The sequence below is a fragment of the Schistocerca gregaria genome, chromosome 1 (genome assembly GCF_023897955.1).
Source record: "Schistocerca gregaria isolate iqSchGreg1 chromosome 1, iqSchGreg1.2, whole genome shotgun sequence".
NCBI lineage: Eukaryota > Metazoa > Arthropoda > Insecta > Orthoptera > Acrididae > Schistocerca > Schistocerca gregaria.
Genome location: NC_064920.1, coordinates 289,784,607 through 289,796,896, shown reverse-complemented (window position 1 = coordinate 289,796,896; position 12,290 = coordinate 289,784,607). Strand labels below are relative to the sequence as shown.

Sequence of the window (12,290 nt, the reverse complement as noted above, 5' to 3'; positions counted from 1 at the left end):
GAATAATCAGAGCCGCTGCTCAGAACGGGACGCAATCCTCTAGATTCTTCATTCATCCGGTGCTGACTACCTAGTCAGCTCATCGGGCTTTCTCGTATTGATATTACGATGGATTTTGTGGCCAAGTGTCTTGATACGACGCTTTCTCGTAAAAGTATCCTGCAGTCTGCCGAAAACGCCCGCTGATTGTGCGACTTGTAAACATACTGTATGTTGGCTAGACGTGTCTTCACAACCACTATGTCTTTTACACTAAAAATATACAGCCTCATCCACCTTCCTGTGACCACGAGTGCGTATAAACAAAGCTTGTGCAGGAACTAAAAAAGAACTGCTACCACCTATAACTTCAATAAAATGAAAAAAACGATAAAAAATGCATCTCTCCGAGCAAAACTCTCAAGGCCACCGTACTCCACATCTAGCAAATAGAAGTTAACCAACCATTACGGTTACAGGCGAAGTAGCACCAGTCTTGAGTTCCAGCAAAATCAAATCTACAACGTAGAATCACGCACGGTCCATCAATAACAGCACGAGAAGCAATGCCTTTAAATTTATTCTTCGCTATGATAACAGCAGTCTTCAACTCAGCTATAGGCAATAGGCGAGCGACGATGACGACGATAGCGACACCCTATTGTGAGCCGTTCAGTGCTGTTGCACGTGTACAACTCCTAACCATAGTCATCATCGTAGCTCGCGTGCGAATGTGTATAAGGCTAAAGAAAACGTTGAGTTGAAGACTGCTGTAATCACAGCTAAGAATAAAGTGAAAGGCATTGCTTCTGGTGCTGTTACTGATGGACTGTGCGTGTTTTTAGGTTGTAGATTTGATTTTGCTTTAAATCAGGCTCGTGCTAATACCGCCCTACCCAATGAAGGCATACTTCAGAACCGGTCGAAGCAGTGGCTTCTGCAGAATCACGCAGACTTTTTCTAGTAACACTGATATAGCGACATAGAGGTGCTTGAGACGACTCAGCGCCTCCCCCGAAGTCGGAGCGTTCTGGTGCCACGTTAACCGAGCCAACTACGTAACGATGAGGTGAGGCACAGTTCTACTCTATCGCACTCTGTTCCTGTGAACTTGGACAGTCTGTACATTCGCCAGGATGTTCCGACGCTGATATTACATTGGGTTTTGTCTTGCTTAAATTCAGGAGCCACTTGACGACCCAACTGGTTACGGGATCAATCGACGGATCTGTCATACATTCAAGCTTCGTCCGCCCACGTGGTTTGCGATTGGCACGTCAGGTGTTAATAGCGTGTAGAGAACCGACCGTAACACCGTCCCTTGTGCCACACCAACATTGGCTATGTTTCGTAAACCTTACTGGACGTACACGTAGAACGTATGTCCTTATATATTGGGTGTCAGACATCTACCGTACTACCCCTTTTTCTCGAAAATAGTGTGTCCGATGTGTTCAAGGAAATGAGTTTTAATGAAGCCTTATAGGCCAATAAAATGATGAAACAGGAAACTAAGTGAGCTCCAGTGTTTCATCTTAGAATGTGATGCAATTTTTGTTTTGTTTAGTAGAGCTATCGAAACTTCCAGTTTGGTGTTGACAGTTTATTTGAATGTTACAGCGATTCAGCATGAAGAATAGTCGTGCTAACGTTAAGAAGTTAGGCAAATCATGAGGAAACAAAAGTTTGTACTGCTATACAGTGTAGTATTCCCAATGCCGCAAATTCGTGAATATTGCTTCTTGAGCACAAGACTTATACAATTGTCTCTCCGATATCATAAATTATAACTTACGAGTAAATACATTACCACAAACAATTTCATAAAGCTAAGACGCAAACCAGAAAAGTTCGGTATACGTTTATCGTAAGAATTCACGCATGCGCGTGAACAGGCGCGCACACGCACACGAACGCACGCACACACCATACTGTGGAAATGATACAAATTGTAAAATAACTAAATAAAATAATGTGAAGTCGACGACGATAGACACACAGATGTACATTGATCAGCCAATACATTATGACCACTGACATACTGCCGTCTCGTAACTAGTGACAGCTATTCAGAAGAATGCAGTATCAGTGTGCGTGCTGTCCGTGCGTTGTGGAAGGCGCGCGATGTATCTGAGTTTGACCGAGGACAGATTTTGATAGCCCTAGGGCTCAGCAGAGCATTGAGGAGACTGCACGACTTGGCGGATGTTCGAGGAGTGCTGGGATGATTGTATTCAACATGTAACTAAACCAAGGTGACCACGTTCAGAGGTCGCGGGGCTGGGTGGCCACCCCTCATTACGAAAGTCGGACGTCGCAGGCTGAGCAGACGGGTCAGGACAGGTGGCAAACTGTGGTGGAAGTAATGCAAGACTTCAATACAGGGCAGAATGGAAGTGTGTCTCAAGACAAAGTGCACCCAACACCCGTAACGATGGGCCCCCGCAGTCAACGTCTCATGGATGTGCCAATGTTAACACCACCACATCGACAGCTACGACTGAAATGGCACGTGACCATCGGCACTAGACGTTGGCGTGGTCTGATGAATCTCAATACGTTCTTTATCATGCCGATGGGAAGGTGCGGATCTGTCGGCATCCAGGGAACAGCTTCTTGATGGCGGCAGCGGCAGCCGCAGCGGTAGCTTCATTGTGCTCTGGAAAACGTTCGTATTGTAAATAAAAACGCCTTTTTATTGCTGCGATGTATTTTGTTCGTGACGCTTTTTTTTGCGTCTTAAGCTGATTTTAGAATGATAGTTTTGTTTTGAAGTGCTATATTTGTAGACTTTCAAACAGTTCGTCTTATTTTTTAAGTAAATACGTGATTACTTAGTTATTACAGTTTTTGGCTGGCATCTACGTTTCGTTTCGTCTCGTCTATCACATGCCAGAGGTTGCATTTCACTTGCGAACCATAAGCACATTTTCACGTACGAACTTTGATTGTTTTGATCACATCATACAATTAGCATTACTCACTTCAAGAAATATTGTGTTCATTAATCATACATTTGTTTTGTGTGTCTAGATGGAGTACAGAAGAATGACGAGTCGTTACCCGTTATAGCTACCATTCCCATCTAGGCGGAAAAAATATGTAAGTACAGATGCTATTTTTTTGCTCTTATCTACTAGTCCAATATGGCCTAAGTACCAGTGTAAAACGAAACAGTTTGGAGCACGCATATCAAACTCAAACTTTCTGAGTTTGTATCCGAATTAATGTCGTCATTCTTTTCGTGATGTATCGTCATCTTCGTTACTTGCCTTCCTATCGTGTCTAGATGTCGCTCTCTGTCTTGCCCCCAACCACCCTACGGACGGAATACACCGCGCACCGCTATAGCGATTGTTTCCCAGCGTCTTCAACAATTAGTCTTACAGAAATTGAAGGCCCAAAGGCTACACCAAAAGTATAAACTTTTTATGCAAAAAAAATTTCGTCAGCAAAATATCCTTAAAATTCATCTTCAATAGGTGCTTATCTATGATTGGGGGGAGAGCACTGACATAGTTTGTGACGGGATTTAAACAATTAAATTAAATAGCAGGGACAGAGGATTTAATACTGCTGCGTAACACTTAACCAGAAGTTTATCGCGTTCTGGTATACGAAGATACTACTGATTAATTTGGTTGATCATTGATTTCTCCCAGAAAGCCTGAAGGATAGATAGATGTTTCTCACCTTTTTGTCACTTGTCTCTGGAATTCAAACTCTCTGTGAACTGAGTTAAAACATTAGTTATAGTGCGCCTCCCTCCATTGATGGGTAAGATTCTTTACATATCCTAGTAGGTATAACCGCCAAAGTAGATGAATCGCAGTAAGGTACAGATATTGTAACGTAAAATTGTTGCTTTTAAAATCATTTCAGTATGTTCGTAAAGATAGGAACAATGGGAAGCTGCGCCTGGAACACAGATAACCGCTTCTATGGATCAATGTCGCTCCAAAAGGCTGTTTCTTTTTCTTCCCCAAAGGGAGCATCGCCCTACCATTGCAGTAATTACTATCAGAGCTGGTATTCTGTTCCTCTGTTGTGTCTTACGCATGAAGTTCGTCGCTTAAGACTAATAAGGCAAAAGACGCAATCGGCATTACCAGAAAATCTAAGTAGAAAATACAATAATCTCTTTTCGTGGCAAACTTTAAGATCAATTTCAAGCACCACTATACAGTATTCGCTGAATACTTTAGAACAAAAGTTATACGAACGATAGCAAATCCGAAACTGGATATTTCTAGAACCTGTGATGTGATATGAATATTTCAGACGTTGCGTGAACTTGAATGAGTAATTATGTGAGGCACGTGCTCGAAAATTATGTTTAATAAAAGAATCTTGCATATTACCTGTGAGTTATGCAGAATCTAAGTAGCGGAAATTGAAGTGCCACATACAACTGTGAAGAAAATCCCTCTTTTTCTTTCGCAGTGTAACTATCCTTAAAGAGTACCTCAACACAGTTATACGTCAGAGATGAGAAACAGAATTAGTACGAGTGTAATGTAGAAGGATGCATGCACTAGAAATCAGGCGTCGCTCTTAAGTTAGTGCTGTACCGGCTACCTTCTTTGCTTCCGCTGTTCAGCAGGTATGACTCGCCTGAGAACGGCGACGCTGCGGTCGCTGTGTATTCATTGACGTGTTCTCTGTTACTGAAGAGCGCTGGAGTGAGCGTACATGTTGGCAGAATCAAGTATTCGTGCGGCCTGCGGTTCTCAGCCGCATTTTATGATACGCAACTGGCACAACTTGACAAAAAGGAGAGACCGGTTGGTAGGACATGTTTTGAGGCATCAAGGGATCACAAATTTAGCATTGGAGATCAGCGCAGAGGGTAAAAATCGTAGAGGGAGACCAAGAGATGACTACACTAAGCAGATTCAGAATGATGTAGGTTGCAGTAAGTACTGGGAGATGAAGAAGCTTGCACAGGATAGAGTAGCATGGAAAGCTGCATCAAACCAGTCTCAGGACTGAAGACCACAACAACGACATTACTTTGGTCACCTCAGTGCAATTGTATTGGACTACGGCGTGCTTCAAAGGAAGAACAACTCGGCAGTTTGAAACCGCAAATGGTGTTCAGAGGCAAGAGCGCCGTCCAGTGGTAATACAGCTGTAGCAACTGTACGGAGCAGCGAAGCCCAAGGGCATGCGGCATAACCGTTGCTGTGCTTTCCCTGGCCGCTTCTTTTGTCGCCGGCGCGCAAGGCCACGCGGCAAAGCCAGCACCAGCAGCTGCAGCAGCAGCCTGCAGAGATAATGCGAGCGAGCCGCCAGCTCACTGCCGTCAAGGACAGCGGCCTCACAACTACCCACACGTGGATAGACGCTTCTCCCACATAGTGCCACCGGCCCCACATCGCAATGGCGCTGCCAATGGGGAATAGCATTATGAAAGGAGTCACTTGGCACGAGCGGCGGTCGAAGATACGTACGTATCAGGTACACTTTTTTCTGAGATCGCTAGAAGCGCAATCTTAAGGTTCTCGGACTGTTCTTTTCCAGCCCTCCCAATCCAACTTATCGTGCGTCTGTTGAACATGAGTTCATACACTGAGTGACAACTGCCAAGGAACAGACACAATGTTGTCCAGGGATAGTCGCAGGCAATGATGGACGACATGAAACACATTACATAAGTAATAGAGGTGGAGTGGTATATTTATAACGAAAAATGGTACAGATTTCACCACATGGGAAAGTTGGATAACAGACAAAGACGACGTTAATGATAGAACATAGAGCTCAATATCGGACTCTCGGCAAGGAATATGTCCTCATGGGCACTAATGCACATTTGGCAGTTGTTCATGCGGGCTACCGAACTATTAAAGAGCCCACTCGTATCAGCGCTGTTTTCAGTTCTTGCACGATTCGGGGAGGGAGAGTTGGTTGAGAATTACGTTTGCCAGGAGCACTTTCTTCGTTAATGTTGTAAAAAAGCTGGCACAACAAGTGACGCGATAGTCACAGGGATTTTTGTTGAGTAGCAGACCAATCTACTACAAGAAAACTTAGTATTGGCATTCCTTTTTAAACTGAGGCTCTAAGTTTGGAAAAGTTCCTCGATCTTAGGCTCAGCAATATGACGACACAACCCATGTGATCTCGTCTACCAAATTGACACCAAAACACAGTGTATAGCGTGATCGTCTCCAGAACGAAAATTTTCATTCTGAGCGTGGCATGTTAAACGGTCCAACATTTGTGTAACTTTCGTTTCGAATGTTGTTAGTACCCATCTTGTGCCAGTACCAAGCTCGTCCCGAAAGAGCAACAGGGAAGCCATCGCTTCCGCTTTGAAAGGTATAATAAGACTTGTTAGCAACGGAATGACCACTGGCATCTGAGTGAAACTCTTCCTTTTATTAGCCTAGTAACATAAGAGATGTATTCAAAAAATTTCGGAACTTTGTCCACAATTTTTTTCAAACACTTATTTTTTTCTTATTGTGCATGGTCTCCTTCTAAATACTGTCCTCCACTATTGATACATCGCAGTTTCCACATCCAGAAGCAGTCTTGGCACGCCTCTTGCTGGATCTCATGAAGCCTCGTCTGCGAATTTTCTTTCATCTCTTCTATCGTTGCAAATTTGCGTCCTTTCAATGGTGTTTTCCACGTTGGAAATAAAAAAAAATCTGCAGGGGCCAGGTTTGGAGAGTACGAAATATGAGCAGCACAGTGATTTCATTTTTTGTGCAATAGTGACGCGCCAACAGGGATGAATTTCGGGGCTCATCATCGTGATCCAAGAGCCATGATTTGCCTCGCCACATTTCAGGCTGTTTCCTTCTCACATTCTTCTCGCAGGCGTCGCAGCATTTCCCGATAGTACCATCGATTAACAGTTTTTCCCTGTGACACGCAATCATGCTGAACTAATCCTTCAAAGTCAAAGAAGACTACCAGCATCTCTTTGATATTTGACCAGACATGACGAGCTTTATCTTTATTTTGGTCTTGGAGAACCTTTCCCGACCAATTGTGAAGATTGAACCTTCATCTCGACATAACAGGAGAGCCACGTCTCATTACCAGTTTACATTCTGTTAAGTAACATCTCATTCTCATTTGCGCGATCCAAAAACTCTTCGCAGATTGCGAAGAGGTTTTTCTGGTCTTGACTCGAGAGCTTTGGGACGAACGTGGCGGTAAAACAATGCACTCCAAGATGCTGTGTAAGGATTTCATGCCGCGCTGAGAGGCCGCACGGTCTTAGGCGCCATGTCACGGATTGCGGGGTCCCTCCCGCCAGAGGTTAGTCCTCCCTCGGGCTTGGGTGTGTGTGTGTTATCCTTAGAGTAAGTTAGTTCAAGCAGTGTCTAGGGACTGATGACCTCAGCAGTTTGATCCTTTGGGACTTCGCTCACATTTGAACATTTTAAGGATTTCATGACATGATGCAACTGAAATGTTGCATTATTCTGCAATCTCTCAAGCTGTCTATCTTCGATTGACACGCACAATTTCGTTGATGTTCCTGACATGTGCGTCGGTAAAGGTCGAAGGGCGCCCTCATAGAGGTCTATCTTTTAACTTCCACCCGACCATTTTTAAACCGTGTGAACTATTCGTAACACCGAGTTCGGTTTAAGCACTCATCAGCACAGTTTGCGACACTACTTTCTCTTCAATACAGCGCTGAACAATAACTAACACATACAATAATGAAACTTCCCGGCAGTTACACATTAAACATAGGCGTGTGCAGGGATACCAGCCGCATTTCTCCACCAAGCCGTTGGCGCGAAATTACAGGTGTTCCGGAATTTTTTGTGAACAGACATAGTGATAAACTCCAAAATTCTGTAATGGCATGTAAAAGACCGCTATGATTAGAAGTAAGCGAAGTCTTGACGGTAACGTAAAATACTTTAGGAAACAACACATCTTGGACGCGTAACTGTAGCACTAATCGGTTGGGAGGAATGCCACATCCAGGGGATAGGGAGTAGGGTGGTGGGAGGAGGCAATGACGACGCCATCCATGTGATCTCAACGGACCCAGTTGACACCAAAACACTGTCCAACGTAAAGACATTTCTACAGTCTAATGTTGCACCCCCCCCTCCCCCCCCCATGAACCATCAACCTTGCCGTTGGTGGGGAGGCTTGCTTGCCTCAGCGATACAGATAGCCGTACCGTAGGTGCAACCACAACGGAGGGGTATCTGTTGAGAGGCCAGACAAACGTGTGGTTCCTGAAGAGGGGCAGCAGCCTTTTCAGTAGTTGCAAGGGCAACAGTCTGGATGATTGACTGATCTGGCCTTGTAACAATAACCAAAACGGCCTTGCTGTGCTGGTACTGCGAACGGCTGAAAGCAAGGGGAAACTACGGCCGTAATTTTTCCCGAGGGCATGCAGCTTTACTGTATGATTAAATGATGATGGCGTCCTCTTGGGTAAAATATTTCGGAGGTAAAATAGTCCCCCATTCGGATCTCCGGACGGGGACTACTCAAGACGATGTCGTTATCAGCAGAAAGAAAACTGGCGTTCTACGGATCGGAGCGTGGAATGTCAGGTCCCTCAGTCGGGCAGGTAGGTTAGAAAATTTAAAAAGGGAAATGGATAGGTTAACGTTAGATATAGTGGGAATTAGTGAAGTTCGGTGGCAGGAGGAACAACACTTCTGGTCAGGTGCCTACAGGGTTATAAACACAAAATCAAATAGGGGTAATGCAGGAGTAGGTTTAATAATGAATAGGAAAATAGGAATGCGGGTAAGCTACTACAAACAGCATAGTGAACGCATTATTGTGGCCAAGATAGACACGAAGCCCACACCTATTACAGTAGTACAAGTTTATATGGCAACTAGCTTTGCAGATGACGAAGAAATTGAAGAAATGTATGATGAAATAAAAGAGATTATTCAGATAGTAAAGGGTGATGAAAATTTAATCGTCATGGGTGACTGGAATTCGGCAGTAGGAAAAGGGAGAGAAGGAAACGTAGTAGGTGAATATGGATTGGGGCTAAGAAATGAAAGAGGAACCCGCCTGGTAGAATTTTGCACGGAGCACAACTTAATCATAGCTAACACTTGGTTCAAGAATCATAAAAGAAGATTGCATACATGGAAGAAGCATGGAGATACTGACAGGTTTCAAATAGATTATATAATGGTAAGACAGAGATTTAGGAACCAGGTTTCAAATGGTAAGACATTTCCAGGGGCAGATGTGGACTCTGACCACAATCTATTCGTTATGATGTGCAGATTAAAACTGAAGAAACTGCAAAAAGGTGGGAAATTAAGGAGATGGGACCTGGATAAACTGACTACACCAGAGGTTGTACAGAGTTTCAGAGAGAGCATAAGGGGACAATTGACAGGAATGGGGGAAACAAATACAGTAGAAGAAGAATGGGTAGCTTTGAGGTGTGAAGTAGTGAAGGCAGCACAGGATCAAGTAGGTAAAAAGACGAGGGCTAGTAGAAATCATTGGGTAACAGAAGAAATATTGAATTTTATTGATGAAAAGAGAAAATATAAAAATGCAGTAAATGAAGCAGGCAAAAAGGAATACAAACGTCTCAAAAATGAGATCGACAGGAAGTGCAAAATGGCTAAGCAGGGATGGCTAGAGGACAAATGTAAGGATGTAGAGGCTTATCTCACTAGGGGTAAGATAGATACTGCCTACAGGAAAATTAGAGAGACCTTTGGAGAAAAGAGAACCACTTGCATGAATATCAAGAGCTCAGATGGAAACACAGTTCTAAGCAAAGAAGGGAAAGCAGAAACGTGGAAGGAGTATATAGAGGCCCTATACAATGGTGATGTACTTGAGGACAATATTAGGGAAATGGAAGAGGATGTAGATGAAGATGAAATGGGAGACACGATACTGCGTGAAGAGTTTGACAGAGCACTGAAAGACCTGAGCCGAAACAAGGCCCCCGGAGTAGACAACATTCCATTGGAACTACTGACGGCCTTGGGAGAGCCAGTCCTGACAAAACTCTACCATCTGGTGAACAAGATGTATGAGACAGGCGAAATACCCTCAGACTTTAAGAAGAATATAATACTTCCAATCCCAAAGAAAGCAGGTGTTGACAGATGTGAAAATTACCGAACAATCAGTTTAATAAGACACAGCTGCAAAATACTAACACGAATTCTTTACAGACGAATGGAAAAACTAGTAGAAGCCGACCACGGGGAAGATCAGTTTGGATTCCGTAGAAATGTTAGAACACGTGTGGCAATACTGACCCTACGACTTATCTTAGAAGATTAAGGAAAGGCAAACCTACGTTTCTAGCATTTGTAGACTTAGAGAAAGCTTTTGACAATGTTGACTGGAATACTCTCTTCCAAATTCTAAAGGTTGCAGGGGTAAAATACAGGGAGCGGAAGGCTATTTACAATTTGTACAGAAACCAGATGGCAGTTATTAGGGTCAAGGGACATGAAAGGGGAGCAGTGGTTGGGAAGGGAGTAAGACAGGGTTGTAGCCTCTCCACGAAATTATTCAATCCGTATATAGAGCAAGCAGTAAAGGAAACAAAAGAAAAATTCGGGGTAGGCATTAAAATCCATGGAGAAGAAATAAAAACATTGAGGTTCGCCGATGACATCGTAATTCTGTCAGAGACAGAAAAGGACTTGGAAGAGCAGTTGAACGGAATGGACAGTGTCTTGAAAGGAGGATATAAGATGAACATTAACAAAAGCAAAACGAGGATAATGGAATGTAGTCGAGTTAACTCGGGTGCTGCTGAGGGAATTAGATTAGGAAATGAGACACTTAAAGTAGTAAAGGAGTTTTGCTATTTGGGGAGCAAAATAACTGATGATGGTCGAAGTAGAGAGGATATAAAATTTGTTAACATCGAGTATAGATTTAAGTGTCAGGAAGACATTTCTGAAAGTATTTGTATGGAGTATAGCCATGTATGGAAGTGAAACATGGACGATAAATAGTTTGGACAAGAAGAGAATAGAAGCTTTCGAAATGTGGTGCTACAGAAGAATGCTGAAGATTAGATGGGTAGATCACACAACTAATGAGGAAGTACTGAATAGGATTGGGGAGAAGAGAAGTTTGTGGCACAACTTGACCAGAAGAAGGAATCGGTAGGTAGGACATGTTCTGAGGCATCAAGGGATCACCAATTTAGTATTGGAGGGCAGTGTGGAGGGTAAAAATCGTAGAGGGAGACCAAGAGATGAATACAGTAAGCAGATTCAGAAGGATGTAGGTTGCACTAAGTACTGGGAGATGAAGCTTGCACAGTATAGAGTAGCATGGAGAGCTGCATCAAACCAGTCTCAGGACTGAAGACCACAACAACACAATGTTGCACATTTTCTTGGCCTAGAGCTCCAATGCGTTTAACATACCCAGTTTATTTCTCATAATATTGTCTGCGCCCTGCTTCACTTGTATGCAGTGTTCGAGATGCACAACTTTAGAACTTCGTTACAGACCAGCGCTTTTTATAGGAAACTTCCTTCGCGTTGTCTCACTATCCCAGAGGAGCACTTCTGTACGCAGTCCTTCATAAATTTCTTAGTCCATATTTACTTTAGAGAACACATTTGCCCCGCTGTTCAAGAGAAGCACTCATGAACAATACGTGAAAATGGGAGGCTATTATTAGATTAGAATATTTCTGCCTTTAAAAGAATGTCAGTTCTATCAGATGTATAACTTCATTGGAAGAACTTCCTTGTGTAATCGATCCGGATTATTAATTCTGCAGCATCTCACCACCTCGAACGTTCGGAAGATATGATAATCCCAAATGCGCTTTTCTCATCGTTGTCGGTAAACTTTCAGTAGTCAGTCGCAGAAGGAAGGTGTAGGGAAAGTTCGTTTGTCGTCAGTTCTGATTATAATGGCTTTCTAATTCCTGTCCAGCTACACAATGCAAAAACGAAATTGCAGGTACCTGCCGAAACACCAGAGAAAAGACCTCTGACGACTCTTACAAGAGACACCCTGTATATATGCCCGTTATCAGCATGTTACCTATACAGATTTCTTAGCACATGCAGAAGACTTTTGCTGATCACATTCTTTAAGTAACATATTTATGACAATGCTAACAGCATGTAAATTTGGATATTGTGAACCTGTCAATGGCACTGTACTGCACATTCAAAGACTGCCTAACTTGTTAAAGAGAATTAATTTGTTCGGTTTCTTTTTTGCCTATTTTTGAAAATTCCCCGCTATTCCACAAAACGGGCTATTCAAGGACTTCACCTATGTCGTTAACTGTGTGCGATTATAAAGAAAATTTCAATTTTTTATTATTTATTATGCTCTAA

The 12,290-nt window shown here is 43.1% G+C and overlaps 1 protein-coding gene across 5 annotated transcripts in view; it reads left to right on the top strand.

Moving 5' to 3' along the window:
- LOC126341299 (kelch-like protein 26) overlaps positions 1 to 12,290 on the top strand; it is a 272,243-nt gene that overhangs the window by 177,827 nt on the left and 82,126 nt on the right. For all 5 annotated transcript variants that reach the window (XM_050001763.1, XM_050001765.1, XM_050001764.1 and 2 more), the window contains exon 2: positions 3,013 to 3,081. The gene's annotated coding sequence lies outside the window, so the exon portion shown is untranslated. The remainder of the gene's footprint in view (positions 1 to 3,012; positions 3,082 to 12,290) is intronic.